We start from the raw sequence: 27,272 nt of genomic DNA, 5'->3' as shown, positions 1-27,272 counted from the left end.
AAAACCATTAGAGCAAGAAATTACCTTGGGAATGGAACCTCATTTAGAAATACTCAAAATAAGTCATTTACAAATGATCCATCATTAGAATGTTCTGTTGTTAATAAGCCAGTTGTGTTGCAAACAGAGACTGGTATAAGAGCTGTGATTCTACAAGATCACAAAATAGTTGCCTAGAGTTCAAAACAAACTGGCACATGCACAAACGAGACACCCTCAAATACTGCTACAATAGCCATTTGCATGTGAGAAATTTCATAAATATTTGTATATATATATATATATATATATATATATATATATATATATATGTGTGTGTGTGTGTGTGTGTGTGTGTGTGTGTGTATGTATGACAAAGATATTTTTCTGAAAAAAATCTCAAACTCTTGCAAACCTGGGGCTCATAGGTGTATACTAGGCTAACAGCCACTAGGTATAAGCCTAGCAGTACAACCCAAACGTGTCACACAAATTTGATTTATGTAGGTGATGATTTACTGACTGCATCAGAGACATAGGAATCAGACCAGAGTTAAATTAATGATTACCCATTCATTGGTCCAAGTTGCATTTAAAATGTGATAGGGAGGAACTCTGCTTTACATGGATGGGGAGCCTGTTCCAGTGAATGGGAATTCTCTGAGAAACATATCTGTTTCTCCAACCTGTCCTGTTTATGTCGCATGCAAAATTTAGGTCTTTTAATCTAGTATTACTAAAGCTGTTTGTGTTGCAGATGTGTAAATTGTTCATCAAAACATGGTCCAGGGATGTGTTGTATACCAGGCAAATTTTACCTCTCAGGTCTGTATGATACTGTGTAAAGAGACAGGGCTTTGAGGCGATCAGCATAGGACATCGTGTTTACTCCCTGTATTTTTCTTGTAAAGGACCTTATTCAGAAAGACCTTGAGCAATACAAGGTGCACCTTCAAACCTGCAGAGGATGTTACTGACTGTACAGAAATATGATCTGAAACGAAAGTGAAATAAGATCATTCAGGTAACAAGGTATGCATAGCAATTACATTGAGTAAACCACGTTTAACATATTAAGAACTTCTAGAAAACACAGTCTTAATTTTCTGGATAATGCTACAGTTATCAATGACAGATGAAAAAGAAGAAGAAGAAGAAAAAAGCAATTTCAAGTAAAACTAACAACAGCATAGAAATATTGAAACATGTTACATTAATTAGTTTGCCTCAGGATAATTCAGTCTTTTTCCCTGAAAATAAATAAGTTGTGTCTTGCCTAATGTTCAATGCAAGTGAAAATAAACATGTGACTGGGGAATACAACAGTCACATAAAGTATTAAAAAACAAATATTTAAAAAAATGCTTAATCTTGGGTCTCAAACTTGCAGTACAGAATTTTGATATCTACAGTGTATACAAAAAATAAATTCTAAGTGAGAAACAAGATTGTACTTTGTTCTAGATTGTACTTGAATTAGACTGGTACAGATGTGTTCCAGTTAAAAGAAATTAATTTCTGATATGTATGGGTCATTGTTTCATGATTTCTGAAATAACCACACTAAAGACATATCAAGTACAAGAGTGTTTACTACGTTACTCTATATTAGATCCTGATGTCCTCATTTCTGACAATTGTCTGCAGTGCAAAAGTAAAATATTCAGATTTGGGAATTAGTGGGAATTTAAAACAGTTTGCATTATCCTTCGGCTGATGTACAAGAGAAGAAACCTGCCCACATGTAGACTGAGAGGTTGAAGTTAGTTGTTCAGTCATTGTGGGGAAGTTTTTTGGTATGCTTTCCTTGAATAATTTGTCTCACCTAATTGATTTTCCAACATGTTGAGATGATATGTTGGATCTGTTGATTACTAATTGTGCCAACTACATTTATCCGATCACTCTGCCGGGTAATTCTGAGTGTATCAGTTCTCGTTGTTTCTTTTTTTATTATAACTTCTCATCCCTGGATACAAATCATTTCACTTCTCAATTTAATCCTGATTCTTGGTTGGAAAATTGTACTTCTAGTTTTCTGTTTTGTTAGGACCATTTTCATTCACACTTTCAATTTGTTGAAAAGCTGTACAGTAATTAAAATTTTCAGTCTGTGTGTGCTCACTCACATTTGTTGGAATACACATATTAACAGATTGTTAGAGAAAAAACAAAGGAAATATAGACTACAATCCAAGAAAAAACTGCAGACTTGTCTCACACCTTGTGTAACTTTTGTAAAATTAAAAGGAAAACCACAAGTAATGGTGAAGCACTGTGTCACACAAAAAGGACTTTAATCCACCGGTTTAGCGCTTTCAGCCCAAAAATTAGGCATTCATCAGAACAAACTGTTAAAAAACTGTCCCATTTTTATACCATCTCTTTCTAATGGCATAATGCAGGAACTGCATTTTCGATTTAAAAACAGAGGGTACCTTTCAAAAAATGTGCATGACATTATTAGTACAAATGAAAAAGTGGGGCTGAGAGGAAGCACACAGGACAAGAAGAATTGGGTTACGTCAGTGTTGCTAACCTTTAACACAGACAGCAAAGAAATCAAAAATATAGTGTCCAACAACTGGAGAATATTAGCTTCTAACAGCGATCTTCAGATGGTAGTAGGAGAAACCCCCATTTTTGTTAACACAAGAGCAAGGAATTTCTAAGAAACGTTAGAAAGTAGACCAAGAAAAAAGCCCCAAGGTAACACAGGTACTTTTAAATGCAAAAGCTGCAGTTTTTGTAAATACATTTCAGAGGCACCAGCATTTGATATTGTAACACAGAACAAGACGTGGCATGTTCCAGGCATTTTCAATTGTAAATCTACCTTTGTGGTATACATGAGAAAATGCTCCACCTGTTTTCCGTTTTATATTGGGAAGACCAATAGGCAACTTAAAAACAGGATGTATGAACATTATTATGCCTTTAGAAAGAGAAATTTGCACAATGTTTTTTATAACCACACTTTAAACTGTGTGGGTAACTAAGACAGTGTTAAGTTTCTTTTCACAGTTATAGATCATGTTCCAGTGGATTTCAATGGAGACAGAGATGGGGAACTAGATTTTAGAGAGTTCAAATGGCAGGTTCTTTTGGGATGCATGCAGGGTGCATTCAAGGTACCAGGGCTCAACAATGGTGTCAACTATAAAGCTGTGTTGAAAAGAAAAGAAAAGCCTATTATAATAAATGTAGAAAGTTTATATGCTTGTTAAAAATGAATGCATTATTTAGGATGCATTTTATATATATATATATTAAGTTTTAAGAAAAGTGAGATCTGATTGGTTTGATGTGTACTGATGATGCTATAGAAATAGGAGAGTTTTTTTAACAGTTTGTTCTGATGAAGGCCTAATTTTTGGGCTGAATGTGCTAAACCAGTGGATTAAAGTATTTTTTGTGTGACACAGTGCTTCACCATTACTTGTGCTTTTCCTTTTAATTGAAGTATAGACTGTATAAAAATATTGAACTAAGGTGACCTAAGCTAGCTTCATTTGCATCCTGTGAAAATACTGAAATCAGTCATTAATGAATGTAAGGCAAAATTATCACAAAAAGCATGTTTCCACAAGAATCATAACGTGTTCTACAGTTGTAAGAACTCTAGTAATGATTGTTGTCCTCCTTCTAATAATGCCACTTTAATTAGTAACACTGTTGAAATGGATGATTTTTTTCTAATCTCCTTGCTGACCTGATTAATAATTCCATCTGGTCTCAACTTGTTTTGATACTATGGACATCTTTCACTGATTCACTACTCAATATATTACACATCATAGTTTAGATGGTTTCTCGCATGGCATTATTCACCTTTATAGTATGCAAAACTGTGTGCAAAGTAATCATATAAGGTTATATTTGGCAGTGTTTGAAAACTAGTCTGATTTTTGCTCCTGGTTTCATTTATGCAGAAAAGTGACTTATGTGGAAAATTAAGGAGAAGAAAGACAAATATCTCAAGACTGTAATATGGAATTGGGAAACACAAGTTTGCAGAAGCCGCTCTTAATACTTTGTCAGTTTCAGTGTCTGCTACAGATAGGATGAAAATTATTAGGATGAGTAGAGGAGTTCCAGCAGCATGGTCCATGAACAGACAAGCAGAGAAGCTAGTTGCAGCAAGCTTGTGAGGATGTATAGCAGAGCTAAGTTTAGTGTTATATTGAGGATGTGGAGAATGTAACGTAAGTAACATAGGAGGGTGCAGTATTAGGAGTGGGACAGTTGTCCTTCATTAATATCAGACAAAGGTCTGTCTTAGCACTATTAATTGAGTTGTAGTGATTTGATGAAGCTACACCAAGTAAGCAGTGCTCCCAAAAGGGAACAGAAGCATGAATGTGACACTTCCAGTCTGACTATTGAGTAACTTAATATTGACCATAGCATAAGAATAGCACGAAGTAGAAGGCTGGATGAAGTCTGTCTGACTTCTGCCTAACCAGGTGACTAATATGGGTGTATTATGTTTGGAAAAGTAAGCTCTGAAATCGTATTAACATTCCAGACAGGCCACAATATGCTTTAATATTATTATTTTTTTTTAAGCCTGTCCTCACGTGTAGAGCAGTGGAATTCATTTCCTCTGAGGACACTACAGTTTTTCACACTTGCATATAATTTATCCCCACTACCCACATACATTCATATGCACCTGTCCTAAATAAATAGCACTGAGCTAGTTGCAGGTTCACAGTTACACAAAGCTCCAACCTTAATGCATATTGAATTATTTTTTACCACCTCATCTAGATACACAAGTGTTATACTAAAGCATGCTATTAAGCGACAGTTTGTCAAAATTCATGTCTCCCCTAAGCCTTGTGAAAACAGCTACCTATGCAGGATTATTTACTGAAACCCTGTAGAAACACATAAATGGCTGCAATGTGACTGGGGTGCCTTCATGAAGTAAACCCAGATCTAACACCAACACAAACCAAACTACTGTAGTGGAAGAAAAAAATTCATGACCAAAATCAGAAAGACCAGCTGTCATAGATGCAAAACCTCTTTGATTTAACTAAATAAGAAACTAAAAGTCCAGCAAGGCCAATTACAAAGTCAGAATACCCTCCCTTGTTAAGGACAATCACAAGTCCTTCTTCTATGTTAAGCACCTTAAAGGTAATACTCAACAGTTTACAGAACTAGTGATAAATGGCACAACCTTCATTGCCCGGGGTGACATAGCAAACTGGCTGATAAATTTAGCTCTACCCCACTACCCCTGTGAAATCCCTTCTAGCATATCCCACCCAGAGCAATCAACCTGAACAGGTTCTTGAAGTGCTTGCTAAAGTGGAAAATACTGCTTCAGTGGGCCCCAGCATTATCCCCATTTGCTTTGTAAGCAGCCTAAAACATGACCACTTGAGGCACTCTTCAACTACAGACTCAGAACAGGTTATGTGCCAGATGAATGCAGGGCTACAAAAGTCATTCCTCTCCATAAGACTGGACTATCAGCTGACCCTGGGAACTATAGATCTATCAGTCTGACAAGTTTAATTTGCAAAGCCATGGAATGAATTATCATGGAAATGATTGACATGGACACTGGCAGTCTGCAGACACTGGACCCATCCCAGTTTGGCTTTGTTAAGGGAAGGTCTTGCTTACTCAACTGGGTGTACTTCTTCAGTAGGTTTACCATGGCTAAGGATAAGGAGGAAGTGGTGCACACCACCAACCTCAACCTGGCCAAGGTGTTCAGTACAATATCCCTCTCAGGTATTGTTGACAAACTCTCACACTTATTCAGTACAATACCCCTCTCAGGTATTGTTGACAAACTCTCACACTTAGGCATAAAAACCTATATAACTCTCTGGATTGCCAGCTGACTCATAGATAGGACCCAAGAAGTCAGGTTCTGTGAGATCGCCTTCACCAAGAGACTGGTCATCAGCAGAGTACCCCAGGGCTGTGTGCCAAACCTGCTCCTGTCTGGCATCTACTTCTCAGAAAAAAGTCCTCTGGCTCAAGTTTACAGATGATTATAAATTGGAAGCTATCATAGATTTTCCCCACGACAATAAGATTCTACAAGAAGGTCTAACACAAATAAATGACTTGTCTGAAAGCCACAGATTAAGACTTGATCCAAAGAAATGATTTATAGTGCCCTTTGGGAAAGTGTTCACCCAAGCTAATTACTTCTCACCTAAGATTTATCCTGATTGTTAGGGATCTGAGAACATATGAAGACAGTAATCTAGTGTCCGACCAACACAACCAATTAGTAAAAAAATCATTCTATGCCACCCAACTTATAAGCAAGGGTATATCATCCAGGTCCAAGGAAGCAACAGTACCACTCTACTCAGCCCTTATCAGAGCCATCATTGAGTGCAATGCTCCCTTTGGCGTATACCTTACCAGACACTTGAAACAGCTGGAATGCCCTCAAGGGTTCCTCACCAGGAAAGTATAGGGTATGAATACCCTGTCATGCACTGATCACATTAAGGTCCTATCTCTGTAATTGGTCTCCTACAGGTTACTGAGAGGCTTTCTATGCCTAGCATATAAGGTGTCCTCATTTCCAACTCTGTTGGATTTATTGCACATCCACAAGCCAAACAACACCAGAAACACTAGATCCAAGGACCTGATCTTTGTGTGTAGCATAAATAGAATCTGCTGGAGGAATAGATATGTCTCTCAAAGGATCACCATCCTATGGAATAAGCTCTTCAGAATAACCTGTTCAGAAGAACCTTGATCATTCAATGGGAAATCGGAAATTCACCACTAACCTGGCCCCCATGTCTCTGATGGACAGAGGTTGACAGTAAGTAATTTAACCTCCAACTAACATACCCCCCCACACACAACCGTTAGCTACCCCTTACTGACATTCCCCACCATAAAGGCCCCCAAGGTACTCTGGGACAAAACTGGGTTGGGTTGCATGGCTAGGCTTGTAAAGACACTGGTGATTGCTAGCTTAGTATGAAACTATGAACCTATGAGACAATTGCAGGCTGCAGGAGTTACTTTGCCTTCTAATCAAAGAAGTTTCATATACATATTCAATTTGTTCATCTTTTTGCCATGCTAAAACATGCAGCAGCCAGTTAATGTTACCTATCCCAGGTCAGATGACATCAAGACTCAGAATGTACCTTCCTCACTTGCACCACTTTTCAGCGAATATAAAAGTATATCCACCAAGTGTGCCTCTGAGTTACAGTGCAGACGGTAGCCACAGTAGTCTGATTCTGACTGTATACTGTCAGTTTGGATTGCAAGTGACTCTCCAGCTGCCATGATGCTCTCACTCTATCCTCACTGTGTTCTGCCTAGGTATGTGATTTCTACTTTCTATGACCTTTTCCTGTCTTTGTCTGGCTGATTGGCCCCTGCATGTGTGATATGAACTTAAGCTGCTGGCAGCCATGATCTCTAACTGTGGAGACATCTAGATATCACCTGTTATTGCCCTGCAAAGAGAATCCTGTTTGCTTTATCAGACAAGACATATAAACATGAGGCAAGATTATATTGTTTGGAAAGGTTTACTTTCCCCTGATGTCAAACAATCAGCATATGACACCCATGTATCTTCATCTTTTAATTATAATTGCTATTTTAAAGAAACATTTAAGCATTGTCCTTCAGCTGACCAGATGTTCTTAAATTCCAAGGCTGGATAATCATCCTTTACCTTTGGTACTAAATGTAGCACAATGCCAAGTTTAATATTGCTTTAAAATTAAGTCCTTGTGCTGTTTAACACAGCTACCAAGAAACATCAGATGTTAATATATATCCAACATTCTAGCAAGTATTGTATATAAAATAATGTAAATTAAATAAAGCATCCGGTCAGAATCTGTAACTGAATGCGTCATCTGGGATGTTACTTGTTAACTCTAAGTGGAATATTCAGTAGTATGACATTACAGGAGCCATGGTTTCAGCATGACTAGAAAAAATAATGTTCATTCAAAATTGTTTTTTTCTTAACATACATGCAGAGAATAATTGGTACACTTCCCAATTAACATTTTCTTACATCACTTATTTTCTCTCATGAGAAAGGTAACTACAGATATGCCTGTGCTCACTGACTGCACAATTTGAAAAACAAAAATCAAAATGGAAAACTGAAGTACTGTGGGTTGTATAATCCAAATGATACCCGTTAGAGGTAAAGATTAAGGGTTTGTATATTCAGTTGAACCTGGCTAGTTGGGAATAAATACTGCCATAATTGTCAGGCCTGTCAAATGTTATAGTAAGGGATAATTGTGCATATAAGATGAATGAAAGAATAAGACTACATGATTCTCTGCTAAGTTATATTCCAGGAATCCTCTGAAGTAAAAACTATCTATATAAAAAAGTATTGACTACATGGAGATCAGCATATTTTATTTAACTTACAACTGCCACATACTTTCTGCAGGCTGTTGATAAACGCATAATGTTTAGGTGTAAAAAATTAATGAATTATTATATCTCAACATTGTGGTTAACACCTTTTATTAATAATTTTGTTGACCCTCAGAAAATGTAGCTCAAGAGACAAACTCTTTTGTGAGGTGTATCATTCATTTGCAGAGAGCAATGTTCACCATTCTGAAAGCAGTAAATACTGTTTGTTAACTTTTCTTCCTTGTGGTAGATATAATTTTTGGTGCATACTGAATAATCATCAGCATTAGTGTTATCTTTGCAAGACACAGGGGCAATGCCCAGGGCTGAGGATAACCTTTTGCCAAGGTAGAATATTTATACAAAAAGAAACCCCCAAAATCTAATGCACGTCTTCATCTATCATTCCCTTTTAAATATTACATGTAAGCATTTCTTTATATTTTTACCTGGTTTCTCTTTGTTTTCATTATTTTCTAAACATAATTTTAGCTACAATAAGTTATTAATTAACAGTGACGCATGGAAAATGGCTTTCCTCACCTTTTGTCTAATGCAGTTTGCATGCAAATTATTATTATTATTTTTTGCTTACCATATATCCAGACAGGTCATTGTATATCTGTGAGATTGTTCATTTTTATGGATAATTGAATTTTCAATTTTAATGACATGAGTACCTGGCTATTGAAATGGAGCATGACAACAACTGTGATGTCATTATATTCTGCATTGTACATACTGGCAGTATTCTAACAAGCAATTTCTTGTACACTTCCTTGACTAAGCAGGCTAACAGATTAATAATTATCCCATTACATGGCTACGTTTGCTCTCTGTCTACCTTACTCAGCTCTTTTTGTTGAGTCCTCCCTTTTGCTATGTCTACTGACTGAAGTGTTTTCCCAGAAGGCCACACCAACAATAATACATTAAAGAGAAATTATTGTTTCTATATGGGCATTAATAGCCTTATTTCTGCCTCTGTGCCCTTCTCTGACGTCTACTCATTTTATCATGTAAAGTCATTGTGATCACTTGTCATTTTAATTGTTCTGATTTATATGACAAGACAGCAAAATAAATCAAGTGGAGTTAAAAAAGATTCACTTAATGCTGATAAATAATATGGATCTTTTTGACTTAGACCATGAAAGTACATAAAAAAGCAAAATAGTGTTTGACTCTTCCAAACAAGCTTTCAAGACTTTCATTCATTTACTGTTTTAGAGAATTTAAGGCTGTGCTGTACAATGAATATAAACACAAACCTAGCTAACAGCTGACAGCTTCCGGAAACAAAAGATTTTTGTGTGAGTGACTGTGAAAGAGCTATTCAGCAGCAGCAGACACAGTGCAGTGTGACACTTTGCCTCATTACCATACTGTGTGAGGGCAACAAAATGGGGATGTGAATCTTGCATGGGGGGGGGGGTGGAATTTGATGTCCTGGGGCTTATATTTGGTAAGGTAAGAGGTGTTGGCAAAGAATGAGTAGATAAGTCAATATCTGTCACTCTAATAATGAAGAAGCAATATATGGAGCACATAGCCACAGAACAAGCAAGAGTAGGGACAGAAGGAAGCCTGCATGGAATAACACAGCTGTCAAAGAGGCTATGCATTGAGGGGGAGCTTAAAGGAGCATGAAAGCAAAATGGAACTTCTGAAAAAGTCATGTGATAAGAGTAAGAAAATAAAAGAGAAAATGTATTGAGAATGCAAAGGCGAAATAAGAAAAACTATGAAGTTGAGGAACTGCACTCAGAATAATTTTTCAGTTAGAATACAGGATGACAAAAAGGGGCATAATGCTTTTAAGAAAAGGGAAACCATACTAGTAGGCAAAACAGCTGACTAGAGTAGTGAAAAGACATTCACCTCAGTGCAATTTTAAGTGAAAAAAACATAGTACTCAAACACATTCTTGACAACAACCTCCTAACTCCCACCCAGCATGGCTTTAGACCCCACCATAGTACAGCCACAGCACTACTCTCTTTCATCCATACAGTAGCTGAAGTCTGCGACAATAACTTCCTCATCTCCTGTTTATTCCTCATTCTGTCTAAGGCCTTCGATACTGTCTCCCATTCCAAACTTCTAACTAAACTCTCTGACCTTCATCTCTCTGTCTCCTCTGTTAACTGGTTTTCTAGCTACCTTTCCAACAGGCAGAAATCCATTTGCTGGCAAACTGTCCTATCCCCTTTCCTCCCAGTAAATACTGGCATCCCTCAAGGATCTGTCCTTGGCCCCCTCCTGTGAAATATTTTCACTAACAAACTTCAGTCTGCTACTAACCTCTCAACACTTCTACAATATGCCAATGATTCCACTCTCATCACCTCTGCCCACAGCATTCCGGAACTTCTCACGCAACACACCTCCTCTGTTGAAACCTAGCTTTCTGATAATCAACTGAAAATCCAGAAAACACTAAACTCCTTCTCTTCCATCCTAAAACACTTGCTCTGCACAAGCCCTCCTTCTCTATCACCTCCCTGAACAACACCACTATCAAACCTGAACCCCATACCAAACTACTTGGAGTAATCATTGATGATGAACCAAAATTCAATATATATATCCAACAATGTGTAAAAACAACCCACCAGAAACTTGGTCTCCTCTATCACAACCAAAAATTTCTTACACCCTCCTCCAAACCCTCCGTAGCTCAGTCACTCCTTTTACCCTGTCTTCTTTACACTGCCCATGTCCTTACTAATGTTCAAACATCTCTTCTCTCCAAACTAGAGCAAACATATAACAAAATAGCCAGATTTGCCTCTAATTTTCCATACAAATCCCATCACTGGCTCACCCTTAAGACAGTCAGATGGCCTGAATTCCCTAAACAACTACTACTTTCTCAACTACAGGAAGGAAGAGCTGAGTGGACAGGGAATAAGAAAGAAGAAATCTGGAGCAATAAGTTGCCAGAATGTTAAGGATTGCCCTGCAGTAACTCTCAGGTAGCTGAATGAATTGCCCAGGAGAAATTGCTGGTGCATCTCTGCAATTTATCAGATTCCTGTTGATTGATCAACCTCTATATAATCAAGTACCATTCAATCTAAAAAATGTCCACAACAACTTTCAGCAAACCTTATATTCTGAAGGTGAGCAAGATGTCTTGTACCACGTATATGGGAGGACACCCTCTACAACTCCGGAACATAAATATACCTACTCCACGATTGCACAATAGTGGAGCGAAAAGAGAACTCCACAATTGGCAAAAGTCATTTTGCCCAAATTAGTTTGAAAATTCTGCCCACTTTATCACTGGTAATGGGGAATGTGTGTGACCCCAGTAGTGTGCAGGTCTTACTCAAAGGTGTCTCTAAGAAGGAATATAGCAATTTGAGGACTATGTGCTTTACTTTCATGGTAGAGATAAGGTTTCTAAATGTCATTTTCTAACAAAATAGCTGTGACATAGCTTTGTGGATAGGAATTTCCTTCCATGCCAGTCTAAAGTAATCTAGAATGTGTGACTCAATGTGAGTTGGCAATAATAATGACATCTGCCTGGATTTAAGATGGCCGACACACAGGAGGTTGACAGTTAAGTTAATGAGTATGACAATAGAAAACTGATTTTTGAGAAGAATATTACATTTGAAGTTGGGGTCGGGGCAGTTAATTATAGCATTTTTAGTGACCAGTAGTATGCCACAGCGATTGGTAAAACAGATGCTTCTGTTTTACCATTTTTATTATTCTATATTTTGGATTATAACCAGGAGGCAGGGTTAGCCTGAAAACAGATGAGGTAACGAAAGTGGCAGTAGTTATGACTGGTAGTTATGATTGCTGAAGCAGGTCTTTAAATAAATATTCCTGGTATACCAGGTAAGGCTAAAAAATTGCTAGCCAGCTGAGATTTAGTACCAGAAATAGAAACAGTAAATTATGGCCAGCAGACAAAGATCACATGTGCAGAATGAAGTAGAGCGTCATTTTTCTCATCTCAGTTCTGCATGGAGACCACCATTTTCCTCTGAATAGTGTCATGCCCTTTTGAACTCTCTACTCAAAGTTCTTTTCATCTTTCCATTATGGTACTTGTCTATTATCAGACTAATACCAATGTTTAGCCTTTGATGGAGTTTACCACCTACCATAGGCTGCATTCATAAACAACATTACTCCGAGAAGATCTGATCCCAGTGTGCCAGGGGCTACTACCACCCTCACAATCTCTGCTACCAGAGCCTTGATCACAAAGACTTGGGCCACCAGGGAAGCTCTGGGGAGACAGACTTCCATGCACCATATTTCCCTGCTCCCATTAAAAAGGCAGGAATTCAACTTTGGGCTCTTCCCTCTTCACTCACTGTTACTGAGGAAATCCTGGTTAGTTTATTTTCCTCTGCTTTATAATATACTTAAATTTGGTGGGCCGCATGAATGGTAGCCATGATTGCTGAAGCAGGTCTTGAAAGGAATATTCCTAGGTTAGCAAGTAAGGCTAAAAAAGTATTAGCTAGCTGGGATTCTGTACCCAAAAGAGAAATACACAGAAAGCATGAGACAGAAATGGGAAACATATTTTTGGAGAGGAAACATCAGAGGAGGTTACTGTCATTGCATGGAAAAAATGCTGATGAACATCATGAAAGAACAGCAGCTAAAACATACTATGAGCATAAACAGCATAAACAAACTATACAATAGAAGGAGGAAGCTACTAAATGATAGAGCAAAATCCCAAAAAGGGAAGGCATCACTGATCAGTATTAGCAAAAAACTACGGGCACTCATAAAATTGTCTAAGGCCAGCTTCGAGAGAAATATTGCACAGGACACTAAGGATAATCACAAGGCTTTCTTTAGTTATGTTAGGAACCTGGGTGGTAATTCCCAGATATGCTCAGAATTAGTCCAAAATGACAAAAATTACACTGAACCCACAGACATTGCCAACATCCTAGCTGACAGGTTCAGTGCAAACCGCCCCCCCTCCCCACCAAAAGGGCAAATATCTATCCCAGCAGAGTGCTGCCCCCCTGACATCTCAGATGCTCAGGTAAGAGCCGGCCTCTCCAAAGCAAAAAACACAGCATCAATGGGACCAGATGGTGTCCCGGGCTGCGTCCTACATGAACTCCAAGAAGAGCTAAACCCAAACATAAAACTACTGTTCAATCTCAGCCTTACTACAGGATATGTGCCCAAAGAGTGGCGTACAGCAACAGTGGTCCCTCTCCATAAAGGTGGTGCCTCAACGGATCCTGGAAACTATCGCCCCATAAGCCTGACTAGCTTGGTCTGCAAAGCTATGGAAAGGATCATCATGGACCTCATAAATAAAGATATTGGGGACCTACAGACACTGGATCCTACCCAGTTCGGCTTTAAGGGCAGATCCTGCCTCTTAAACCTGGTTGATTTCTTTGAAACAGTCACCAAGGCCATTGATGAGGGAAGGTGGTCCACACAGCCTACCTGGACCTCGCAAAAGCCTTCAATACAATACCCCACTCGGGCATTATAGATAAGCTCACCAGCTTAAATATAAACCCCTATGTCACTAGATGGATTGCAAACTGGCTCAAGGACAGAACCCACATGGTTAGAATTGCTGGAGCCATGTCAGACTCCAAACCAGTTACAAGAGGTGTCCCACAAGGCTCAGTCCTGGGACCTCTCTTGTTCGGTATATATTTTTCGGAGGTACAGGCCAACACGGAAGGACTGTGGCTGACCAAGTTCGCAGATGACTGCAAACTGGGCACCATAATCGACTCTCCAGCCGACACAAGCATCCTCCAAAAGGGCCTCATAGACACAGACAACTGGTGCCAGAGCCATGGCCTCAAGCTAAATGCCAAAATGTGTATAGTCATCCCCTTTGGCAAAAACAAAGTGCCCACAAATTACCACATAAGTTGTAATCCATTAAGTACAGAAGAAGTAATTAGGGACCTGGGGACCCAAGTTGATAGCAATCTCTCATTTGACAACCACTTGGCCAAAGTGGTTAGAAAAACATTTTATATAGCCCACCTAATCATGAAGGGATTCACATCTAGATGAGGGGAGGTCATCGTGCCTCTTTACTCATCCCTCATCAGGCCCATAATTGAGTACAATGCCTCTTTTGGGATGTACCTTACCAGACACCTGCAGCAACTGGAAAGACCCCAAAAGTACCTCACCAAGAGGATCAAAGGGCTCAAACAGATGCCATATGCTGCCCAGTTAAAGAAACTCCAGCTCTACTCAGTGGCATACCACCTGTTCAGAGGCGATCTGTGCCTGACGTATAAAGCCATGTCCAACCTGGAATTAATGGACATGCTGCACCTCAGAAAATCCAAATCCCATCGAGCTACGCGCTCGAGAGACTTGAACCTCAGCACTGAAATAAATAGGACATGCTGGTGGGACAGATTCATAACCCAGAGGCTCCCTTCACTCTGGAATAAAATCCCAGTCCAGGTTAGGCAGAGTCCCTCATTGACTCTCTTCAAGAGGAATCTTGATGAGTGGATGGGAGATCGTAGGTTTACCCTGGGTATCACTTCTGTGTCACTGTTAGACAGAGGCACAGTATACTAACCTCGAAAAAGGGCATAGCAAAATAAATTTAAAATGGGTGGCGAAAGCCAAACACATTCTGGCTAGGCTTATAAATGCCCTAGGGCAGATAGCCTAGTATGAACCTATGAACCTATGAACCTAAAAGCGGTCCTGGCATGGAGATCTAGAGTGAAAAAGCATCTATTGAGCTCTGAAAGATGACAGAAGGTCATCAAAAGGCAGAGGAAGGGTGATAAAAAGGAACTTGCTACAGTAACTGGACAAGATCACAAAGTACTTCTTTCTTCTTAGTATGAATGAATTTCAAAATAAATCCAACAATATTCTTTTCTTTTAAACTGAGTAATGTTTCTGCAAGTTTGAAGCTTGTTGACAATATATGCACCAAACAAACTAATGTACTATCTCTAATTATTTGTAATATACCTACGTATGTTTGTGTATATATATACATACATACAGACACACACACACACACACACACACACACACACACACACACACACACACAAGGACATTGTCCCAACACCATACAGATCGATGTCCAAATGTCGAATGGACTGATGATGATATGCTCTATGCATGCTCCAGGGGTTTCTCCAGATTGGAGAAAACCAATTACTATTTTTTTTGCAGGGTGGCAGGTCCCCTGTACCCCATGGGAGGGCTGCATCTGTCAACCCCCTTGCAAATTATATGTACTAACTCTGAGATTACACTGCTCCTGGGTAAAGGAAATATTCCCGTACTCGGGAATTGTCAATCTCACACAATTGTCAACCCCCTGTCTTTGTTGATCATTTGGCATTGATCTAGTGTATGTTAGGACACTGTACATTTCATACAGTGTCCTACACACACACACACACACACACACACACACACACACACACATATATATATATATATATATATATATATATATATATATGTTTGTGTGTGTGTGTGTGTGTGTATATATATATATATATATATATACATATATATATATATATATATATATATATATATATATATATATACATTAGAGATATAGATATAGCTATATAGAGAAATACATATATATATATATATATATATATATATATATATATATGCGCATATACAAAGAGAGAGAGAAAAACATATATAGGTATTATATATAGATATTCATATAGAAAGAAATATATACACACAAACAGTCTTTGTAGCAGAGTAATTGAATGGGTTAATAATTTATGCATAAAACAGAATCTAGTGTCCAAAGACTGACAACAATTTTTGGTTGATGGGCTTACTCATTCATTAAAAATATCAAATTTGGGGACTTACATTGGCTTATGCTAGGAGAACCTCCGTGAAAACTGATTAGTGTGTTAGTGTGTTTTTAGTTTAACCAAACAGAAGAATGTCAGCAATCTACAGGACACCACAATTTATTCCAAAATAGTTAAACACTTTCCTCTCCGCTACAGAGACTTCCTCAGAACAAAACATTAATCTCACCCAACCAAATTAAATACCTCCACACATTGTTCAATTAAACAACAATTAAAATTTAAAAAGGTATCGTAACATTCAACATAAAATTAAAAATCTCAAAAAAATAACACATTTAAAATTCCTAAAAATATTAAATACATAATATTGCACTCAGTTCTATCATTAATCAGATGTTAACTACATGCTAAGCTCAATTTTTTTTTTTTTTTTATAAAAATTAAAACCTTCTAAGGCTTAACCTGTAATTTGATCAAGTTTTAAAACACTGAAAATGCTAATGGTCTCATTTATGCCTAGGTATCAGGAGGCATTCATGAACAATTGCCATCTTAATTCCATAAGGTCTAAATGTATGTCCAAAATGCTTCCTTTCTCATCTTCCTTTAATTACAGGACCAAAAATTTAAAATGGTGTGAGGAATTTTCACTTATGTGTCTAAACAATGCACTTGTCAACCTAGCATGTCTGATGTCCCCTAAATGTTCGCCCATCCTAGTCTTTAATTTCCTACTAGTTTTACCAATGTAGAAAATGGGACACTCCTGACATTTAGCCATGTATATCACTCTTTTACTGTTACAATTGTAATGATCCTTAATATACAATTTTTGTCCATTTACCTTAAAGTGGTCCTCAGTCTCCAGTAAATGTTGACAAAAAGAACAAGCATTACATTTAAAATTCCCCACTTTTCTACTTGTCTTCTGTTTAGGTCTTATACCCTCTAGAATATTTTTAATACATTTATCTCTCCTAAACACATACTTGGGGTTCTTACCTACTTTGGAACCTATATTAGCATCCAATTGCAAAATTTCCCAATGGTCATTTAACACTTCTATGATGGAATTGGCCATCCCATTATAAGTCAACACCATAGACAAATTTAATTCCCCCCTTTGCCTTATGCTGTTGGCATTCCTAACAAACCCATAACCCAAAATTGGTTTGTAAATCCCCTCATTTCGCTTAAATATAACTTCTTTGGTACGCTCCTCCAAAAGCCAATCAGGATATCCCCTTTGCTTTAACATATGGCTGATAAAGTCCAACTCGACTAAAAAATCAGCATCAGAACTGACCATCCTGGCTGCTCTTATCAATTGCCCTTTAACCACCCCCTTCTTTTGTGTTTTAGTTGTGTTTTTAGTTTTCAAACTGCTGAGGTGCTATAGTAATACAGATACCATTTCATGCTAGTGACAAATGATAACTTTAATTGTGAAGAAAAAAAGATTAATTTTGACTGGTATTTTGTTAAATGTTTTCTAGCAGTTTAGTAAGAAAAGTCATATTTGAAATCTAGTCATCAAATAGTTTAGAAGATAGACATGTGAAGGGACACATTACAACAGCACCAGATGAGCAGACTGCAGTAAAAGAAGCAGACAGAATGAAATGCAGGACAATATTTAATTATACCATCTTAGTGTCTGCATTTAAAGATGTCCTATTTTTACGACAAATGTAGTATGAATGTATTTTTCTTTTCTTTTCTTGTTGAACAAAAAGGAGGCAGGGAAGTATTCCTATCCAATGCACAGTTGTACTGGCTTCTTATATGTGCTTTTCTAGTGGTGATAATATTAAGAAAAAGAAGAGGAAGAAGAAACATAAACAATAACAGAAATATGTATCCAGAGAAATGCTTTTACTTTTATGTTAAATAATTTAATTGCAGCAACCTAGCAAAAGAATGGCATGTCCCTTCCTGTGCAGTAGGAGTAGTATTAATAGCTGTAGAAGTAGCCCTATTTAAAGTTGTAGTAGTTTCAGTATTTGTGTGTGTGTGTGTGTGTGTGTGTGTGTGTGTGTGTGTGTGTGTGTGTGTGTGTGTGTGTGTGTGTGTGTGTGAACATGTATGGATCTGCAACTGTATCTTTGCATGTGTGTATTAGGAAACTGTGGGTATCGTTATACAATTATAAGTTACAATTATGAACACAAACATATTTCAGAATACAGTGACAAGAAACTGTGTTTGTATGTGTGTGTGTGTGTCTTGTCTGTACATGTACGTGGGTGCGTCTGTCTATGTTTCTGTATGTCTGTTGTTACAGACTTTTATGATTTTGTTCAGCTAAAATTACCTAAAGACAGTACACTGTGCTATCACCACTACAAACCACTACATTTTTTAAGAGCTCATGCAACAACAAAAGGTCTTATAGTGTGCTGATTAACCATACTCCCCAGACTCACTTACATGAGGAGATATTGTCTCTTAAGCTTTTCTACCCAGGCCTCTGCTGAAAATGGGCACCCACCCAGTCTGATTTCCCTGGTAAACAAATGTCAAATAAATGAATGAATGAATAAATAAATAAATAAATAAATAATGCTACGAGCTGCTAGCATTAGTGCATTTTCAATAAAAGGGAAAATATCATTTTCAGATAATATAGCCTAATGGTTAGCATAACTAAATGGGAATGAGCAGTACTTATGGCTTATTAAACTTTCATTTGTATGTAATTATCCATTTAGCCCTGTTGGTACAGTTAGCAACTGGTACGTAGTGAATCATTTGTGTCACAGATACAGAAGAAAGTGAAATCTGTGTTTAAATGTAGAAAGTTAAACTAGATTCATTTCATTTCAGAGAAGTAAATATAAAAGCAGTGATAATGCTTGAGAGGTTAAGTGATTCAGTGACAGCAGATGGATGCTAGAGCTCAGACAAAGGTAATATTATTTCTGAACAGCTGTTTGAAACATTTAGTATGAATGATTTAGAACTGGTGGACAGCTTAAACCTTGCTGTAATGTGCTTTTGAATACTTGTGCAAGAACATCAATGGCTAGCTTTCCGACCTTGCAAATAACTAATGAAATACAAAAACAGTCTAATAGAGATGAGTAGTCACAGCAGAAAATTGTTTTTCTGTAAGTTAGACAACTTGTCCAATAAAGCTCTTCCTCAACACAGAGCAGAATAAAAAGATGAACAGCAGAATAGTTTGTGAGCTGTAACTAACAGATCTAGGTAACAAAAGTAAAGTGAAAATGCACAAAAGAAAGTATATCAGAGTAATATATATTCAATCCTACAAATCATCTCAGGGTTTTTATGAAAAGTACTGAGAAAAAAATGTGTGATGCCAGCCTTCTAACTCTACTGAATATAAACAGCCATAACCTTTTTTATTCTTGTTTCCATCCTCAATTGCAGTTACAATGGCATTACTATCAATTCAATAGTATTTGAAAATTCCATTATACCTTGCATTCTTTAATGTGCACATTTGCTCATTTCAGCATGCTTTTATTTTTCTTCAAGCTTGACCAGATCTCTCTTGCCACTGCAATGTTAATCATTCATTTTTCCCATCCCACACAGCACAGCATCCCACATCATGCCAACAAGGTTCCTCCTGGACAATTTACTATTTTTGGACCCATCATACTGGAAAAATAGTAGAAGATAAGGACTAAATAGCATGTGATCATCATCTGCAGCAGGTCTAATTTCCTTGCTATACATCATGAAGATATGCAGCATATATACTGTGTCCATACACTTAGTGACTCCCCCACATGTCCTCAATACAAGCAGGGTCTGGATGACTGAGTTGTTTGTCTAAGGCTAGCATCTTGTCTTCTACGGAGGATGCTTCTTCTGTGTAAAGTGTAAACTAAATGGGAAGTGCAGTGGTGCAGCGGCAGCATTGTTACCTCACAACAAGAGGCTCTCCTGTTCGATTCACAACTAGAGTGCCTTCAGTGCAAAGTCTGCATGTCCTCCCTGCATTCATGTGGGTTTTCTCTTGGTACTCCAGTTTCCACCCATGTTACAAAGACATGCATCTGGAGCATTTCTCCCCAGGCCTCCACTGAAAATTGGCTTTGTTCCAAGTCAGACATTCCCAGTAAACAAATGTTAAATAAATAAGTGCCACATCATCACCCAGTGACAGGAGACATGGCTTTTTGTCTTCCAGTCCTAGGTTTTCTGACAAGCTTTTCAGATGTCTGATCAACCACAGGCACATATTTTCTCCAACGTGTTCAGGGCTGCAGATTTTGTCAGCAAAATCAACATGTTTCTAAATGTTTTTTGTCATAGTATTTTTAAGTACATGTGACAGTGGAGATTTTAGTTTATATCAGTGTATTACTAATTTGGATTTACCCACATTTTACAGTCACAGATGAATTCCAGTGTTCATACCCTGGATGACCCCATTTCTAAGAGACAGAAGTGAGCTGTCATTCTTTTGACTCGTTAGTCACCTACTATCTGTTGAGCCTTCTTACTGTCACTGCAGAACATGCATTTGTTAGTGTGCCTCAGTTCAGGGCTTCCATTAACATTTCTTCAAGTTAATTATAATCTTTGATAAAGAATACTCGTATTTCTCTTGTAAGAATTTTTACACTAAATATTCCTAATTTGTTATTAGGATCATAAATATTCATAAGCAAAGCAAATGCTGCAGTAGTGGAGTTGTTTGTGTTTCAGTTGTACTGTTTTATATGTGAGATGTTAAATGCAGTGTATTAAACCAATTAAGGTTTTAGTTTTGGATGGTGCTCAATTCATTGTGTTTTTTTTAATAGAAAAAATTGTTAGGGTGTACCGAAAATCAAACAGAAGTTTTCATCTTCACAAGGTGCCACACTGTTAATTCTTCAGGGAATATGTTAAATTTTAAATGGACTGCTGTTTCACCTTTCAGTATGTTGCAGCCATTATTGTATTGCTCATAAACTACGTGTTTCAAATTATTTTGATAACAGTGCTGTCATTCACTGCAGGTTAACAGAATTCTGCGGTGCATGTGTTCATACTATTGCATATGATAGACAGAATGTATGCAGTCTAAAGCAAATGTTTCAAATGACATCCCACCAGGAATTATTTCTGTCCTATTACTAAGCTCTTAAGAGTAATTAATGCATTCTTAGAACTGTGTGGTCATTTCTGCTAGCTTAGATGTCCAGATCTATTGCCTTAAAACTTAATGATCTTGGAAAGGAAAACTTGCAGTTTTATACCATCTGTTAATATGGCTGCTTGTACATATGTGAGATGTTCCTTTCTTTTTTTATGAAGTACTAGAAAGAAAGCAACTACAAGCTATATTTTATGACAGAATCAGAATACTGGAGCATGTTTATTTTAAGTGTAATGAAACAATTATTTTACAGTGTAATTAGTATACAATTGTCAAAACAGTATGTCACATTCTGTAGTTAGTGGTATGTTGTTGCTTAATGATAGTGTGAATCAAGTTTATGTGTATGTGTGTGCATGTGTCTGTACACATATTATGAATATTTACTTTGTTTTCTTTATAAATATATATATATATATATATATATATATATATATATATATATACACACACACACACACACACACACACACACACACACACACACTATGAGAGATACCACAGTATATGATGTATGTGTGTATGTGCATATATTATATTATAGTATATTATATTACATTATATTATATGCATGTCTGCATATATGTGTTTATATATGTAAACAGAAAGGTTTTACATATTTTTGTGCACCAACACCTCCTGATTCTATATCACCTTCACTCTTTTGTGCAGAGATAGTCAGTAACCAGTAGCTGTGGGGGTGTACTTAATTGAAACAAAGTCATTGATTTTTCTTCACCTACATTCAGACATGACACAGAGGTTTCATCTCTTCTGCCACTGTTTACTTTATGCCTTTATTACCGAAGGAGCTGCAGACCATGACTGCAAATAGCAATTAGCTAATAGCATGCCAGAGGACTCAGAACATTATTCAAGGAGTCAGAGCCAAGGTCAGGTGTTTTCCTAGCACATTTAAGATGGCTGCATGTCCATTCATTACCTGACTGCCAGCACATGGCATTACTGTTACCAGCTGATGCATTCTCTTTAGGCTTTTTTTGTTACTTTGTATCATGTCCATTCATTACCTGTCTGCAGGACATGGCATTACTGTTACCAGCTGATGCATTCTCTTTAGGCTTTTTTTGTTACTTTGTATCATGTCCATTCATTACCTGACTGCCAGCACATGGCATTACTGTTATCAGCTGATGCGTTCTCTTTAGGCTTTTTTTGTTACTTTGTATCATGTCCATTCATTACCTGACTGCCAGCACATGGCATTACTGTTACCAGCTGATGCATTCTCTTTAGGCTTTTTGGTTAATTTGTCTTTGGCTGTTTGATAGTAGTGCGACATCTGCACTTTCAGGGGTGTGAGAAATTTTCATCATTTTAATGTGCCATGGTACATGGTATGCTTTACTCATTAGATTTGTATATATATATATATATATATATATATATATATATATATATATATATATATATATGTATCTTCTGAAATGCATTTACACTTGTATCCAGTTTTAATTAAGTATTCTACATTGAATATATCCATTAGTGCAATAAACAAGGGTTTTAGTCCATTCTCACCAGCAAAAATACTGCTTTAGTATTTTATAACATATTTTGGTATGTCAGACTGTATGCAGTTAATGATGCTGAATGTCAGTGTTCACCAAATGCTGTTCTATTGAAGCATGACCTTAAAAAAGTGAAAATCAGCAAACAAAAGCTGTATTACAAGGTGGCAAACCCTTCCCACATACATAAATACACACAAATCTGCTTATATGCATGCTAGTAAATATGAGGTCACACTATTTGAAGTGCAAATGCTTATATTTGTGCAAAAAGCATTGCTGAAGTACAGTTCACAACGGTCTTTTAAAAAAATGTGCACTGCACCATTGAGATTAATGCAGCAGATTTTTCACTGTCTTATATACACACAACATGGCTTGTATAATCACAAATACATTTGTTTCACTTTTACTTTCCATCTTTGTTCTAGGCTTTGGGAATGAGCAGTGGACTGGTTATTTGGCTGGAAAGTAACAACATCCCTCTGCAGACCAGCAAATATAAGCCATAAAATTGCATAAACCTGAAAATTATATCTGTGTTCTTATAAGTACTGACAATTCACAGCTCCTTCTAAAAACTAATAGGAGCAGAAAACAAACTAATTTTCTGACTAATCGTGGTTTACTCTTGGGCATGTACCCCCCAAAGCACATGCGTACATATTCAGATGTTTGGAAAGCTGGGTTTATTAATTTGTACATGTAAGCTGTTTTGTTTGTTTCTCCATAGCATCATCGTTTTCTTCTCTTACAACTTGGCATTGATTGATGCTACTTTACAAAACTTGTATTATATTTAACAATGACTGCACTTCAGCCTTAGCCTTTTGTATAGTTCCATGTTCTAGAATTGTTTAATATAACCAGAAAAACGGTTATGTATTCCACCCAGCTGTGGAATTTTAAGTGTAACTATTGGTTATTTGGCTTCCGTGAGGAGTATGGTTATTCTTTCATTTGATGAATGAATTCCCATGTTCTGGAATAGACTTCCCATACATGTCAAGCAGAGTACCTTTGACCCTTTTCAAGAGAAATCTTGATGAGTGGATTAGAAATAGAAAGTTCACCATGGGGATCACTCCAGTGGTTCTACTTGATAGAGGCACTGGGAACTAATGTCAGGCGGCTCGATGCCAGGACACATCTATAGGCTAGGCTTGTAAAGGCTCCAGGGCCATTAAACTAGTACATGCCTATGAATCTTACCTTTATTTCCTAGTAGATGATAAACAGCATCTGTACAACATAAGTGGTCCTTTTAAAATTAAACTTTATATCAATGCATTTTTACATCTTGCATTTATACCTAACCCCTTATATAGTCTATGGCCACAAAGTCCTTCTTCAAGAATTAACTGGTTTTGTTAACACCTCCATTTTTAATGATTTATGTTCATTTGTACTTCAGATGTCCCACTAGTAACAATCACTGCTAAAAGATGACTTCCTAGTGAAGTTTCCACTTGCTGTATAAAATGTTTTCATATCCGAATGGTGACAATCATCAAACGCTTGTGTATATTGGCTTTGTATAGTGGTACATAAATGATAACTTTTTAATAGATTATGCCTTGTTTATATTTCACACCTTTTTGTTTTCTTGTATGTAACAGTTATGCAATAAGTACATTCTGTAGCTTCTGTGGTGTCACTATAGATTCAGTAATAAAATGTCTCCTTTTATATTTCATTACAGTAAACAGCTAAGTGTACTCTAGTTCTTTTATTTTAATTTTGCTCTCTCAAGGGCATTAACAGACTGTGACCACCAACACTTTGATTGCCTATCCTTGAGAGCAGTAAATAGGATAGATGACATTAATTTGAAATCCTGTTTGTCTCTAGTTATGTTTCACATAAATATTTTTTTTAAATAATTTTCTTTGCATTACCTTGTATGTAAAATATTACAGAGGTACAGATATTAACAACAGAGTTGTCCACTGTGCTTAACTTATTACTCTATTTCTGTAACTGTTTGCTAGCTGCCATTGTATACATTCTCACAATATGCATCCCTTCAATATTTGAATTAATTCACTGCTTTTGATATAGCTAATTATTCTTTGTCATTTCTATCTAACTGCCACCATTTAAAAACAATCTCATTTGTTTCTCTCCTGATGTCAGGCTTCTGTCATCGGTTGTCTTCTGTTGTTCTCTTGCGTGCTCTCATGAAAGTATCTGTCACACATCCCCTTTGTTATCCATCAGCAGTTCTTTACATGTCAAGCATTTTGGGTCCCATGCTATGCAACATTTGTGCAGCCCTCAGTTGGGTCTATATTACTTGATCGAATGGTCAAATAGTCGAACACGTAATAGTCGGCCTGTAATAATTGAACCGCCACAATGTCGAATGGTTCAATGGAGATCTCTGTTCAGTATGGAAATGGAAGTTTTTCATTGTCTGCACTGTAGTGCAATGTCAAATTTGGTATATTTAAGTAGCGGGGGTGTGGGGGAGCAGGGGTCTTGTCCCCCTGTGTAGAGCATTTAAATGGATTGTTTGGGTGGGTTTTTCTTTTTTTATTTTCCGTTCGACATTGTGGCACTTTGATTATTACAGGTCAACTATTATTACAGGTCAACTATTACATGTTTGACTATTTGACCATTCAATCACATAATATAGACCCTTTCAGTTGAACTTTTTTTAAAAAGTGATGATCCTCAAACAGTGTGTATGGTTCTAAATCAGTTATTACAATCTGGATATAAATAGTGAAAAAAAATCTTTTATTTTTTTTACCTCAGATATTTCTTGTTGGGTCCCATTTAGAAGACTGACTCGACAGAAAGTCTAACTTCATAGGATTGAGACCATATGATTGACTTTCCAAAAAGTCAAACAATGGAAAAAAATATATGTTTTTGCAAGGGGCAAGGCCCCACTGCAACTTCCATTTTGGGGGGCTGTGCCCCCCACACCCACCGTATATTATATATACTAGCTCTGACATTACACTATAGTGGGCTAAAGGGTAAATTTCCTGATCACCACTGTACCACACTGTCCATTCAAAAGCTTCAACATACCCTGGTATAATCAAGTCTGTTTTAACCATTCTATTGCTGACGTAATGCAGAATATATTCCTTTTGGACTATAAATCTGCAAATGTGTATATTGTAATATATCGAGTAGTCATTCTACATGTCTGTTTTACAATGAAAATGATATTCAGAATAAAATAAAAACTTAGTTAAGCAAATATCTATGATTGCAAGCAGACATGGTGTATTCTTCAAAGAAAAGTCTCTAAATCTGTGAGGATGTCTTTTGTTTTGGCTGAATGATTTGCATCCATACAGCAAGTGAGCAGAATCTGAGTGACAACTGGAATTATATATGTTATGTTAGACCGGAGAATCGTCATTATGGTCTACTACAAACCATTAAATATAAACTAAAGAACGTAAATCAAAACCCAGAGGTAGCACCACAATAGAGGTAGTAAACACTTTAATGAAAACAATAAAATCAGCAGATATAAATGCTTTTGCATTCTTTTGAAGCATTAATTAATGTTTTTGATTCTTATTTGATTAAACATAGGTTGATATGTATGTTTTTAAGTTAAAATTGTTCATTAATAGCAGGATGTTATAGACTGTTTTTACATCAGAGCCTTTTATAATATTAATGTCACTTTAAGTGGTTTTAATGAATTAATTGTTGTAGTGTTGCCATTTGCTACATATTGCTATTTAAGTGAGTGACTTCATCTGCTTTTTAATGTCTGAAGAAGCATTCGCTTAAAGAATGTGAAAGCGCTTACATCTGCTGATTTTATTGTTTTCATTAAAGTGTTTACTGCATCAACATCAACCGTGGTGCTACCTCTGGATTTTGATTTACATATTTTGGACTGTGTTTATTCAGAGGTGCTTTGCCCTCTAACTATCATTTTTTCTACATAAACTAAAGTGCAAGTATCTGCTTATCTCTGAGAAATTGTGCTAAACCCTGAAGTCTTACATGTTTGGCTAGATAATTTTAACCTTTGCAAGTCTAGTCTTTAAAATTCAAATGGAGTTTTTTCTTTCTGGTTCTGTTTGCATTCATGGGCCAAGACATTCTGTTGATGTCACATCTTGGTTGTTTTCAAATATTTTCCTTAGAAATCAAAGGCATTTTCCTTTTATACTATATCTCATGAATGGCTTTAACTCATAATGACAAAGCAGCGAAAAAAGTTTCAATGTACAAAGCTGACGGATTGAGGGGTAATTGGATAGTTTTCAGATGTTGTGACTCTAAAGAAATATTACCCAGGGCTTTTTTTTGTATCACCTAGAGAAAAAGTGTGATTAATTGAATTATTTGACTGCTCCATATTATTCTCTCACTATTAGCATTCATCTGTTGAGCCTGACACTTAGCCATGAGGTGGTACCTTATTTTTGAAAGTGA

At 36.9% G+C, this 27,272-nt stretch overlaps 1 protein-coding gene across 9 annotated transcripts in view; it reads left to right on the top strand.

Annotated features, from left to right (window-relative positions):
- DMD (dystrophin) overlaps positions 1 to 27,272 on the top strand; it is a 9,298,038-nt gene that overhangs the window by 4,994,123 nt on the left and 4,276,643 nt on the right. The gene's annotated exons all lie outside the window — the stretch shown is intronic.

The sequence above is a fragment of the Protopterus annectens genome, chromosome 5.part0, assembly GCF_019279795.1.
Source record: "Protopterus annectens isolate FY-2018-M chromosome 5.part0, PAN1.0, whole genome shotgun sequence".
NCBI classification, from domain to species: Eukaryota; Metazoa; Chordata; order Ceratodontiformes; family Protopteridae; genus Protopterus; species Protopterus annectens.
The sequence above is the reverse complement of the archived record's forward strand: the minus strand, read 5'-3'. Positions and strand labels throughout refer to the sequence as shown.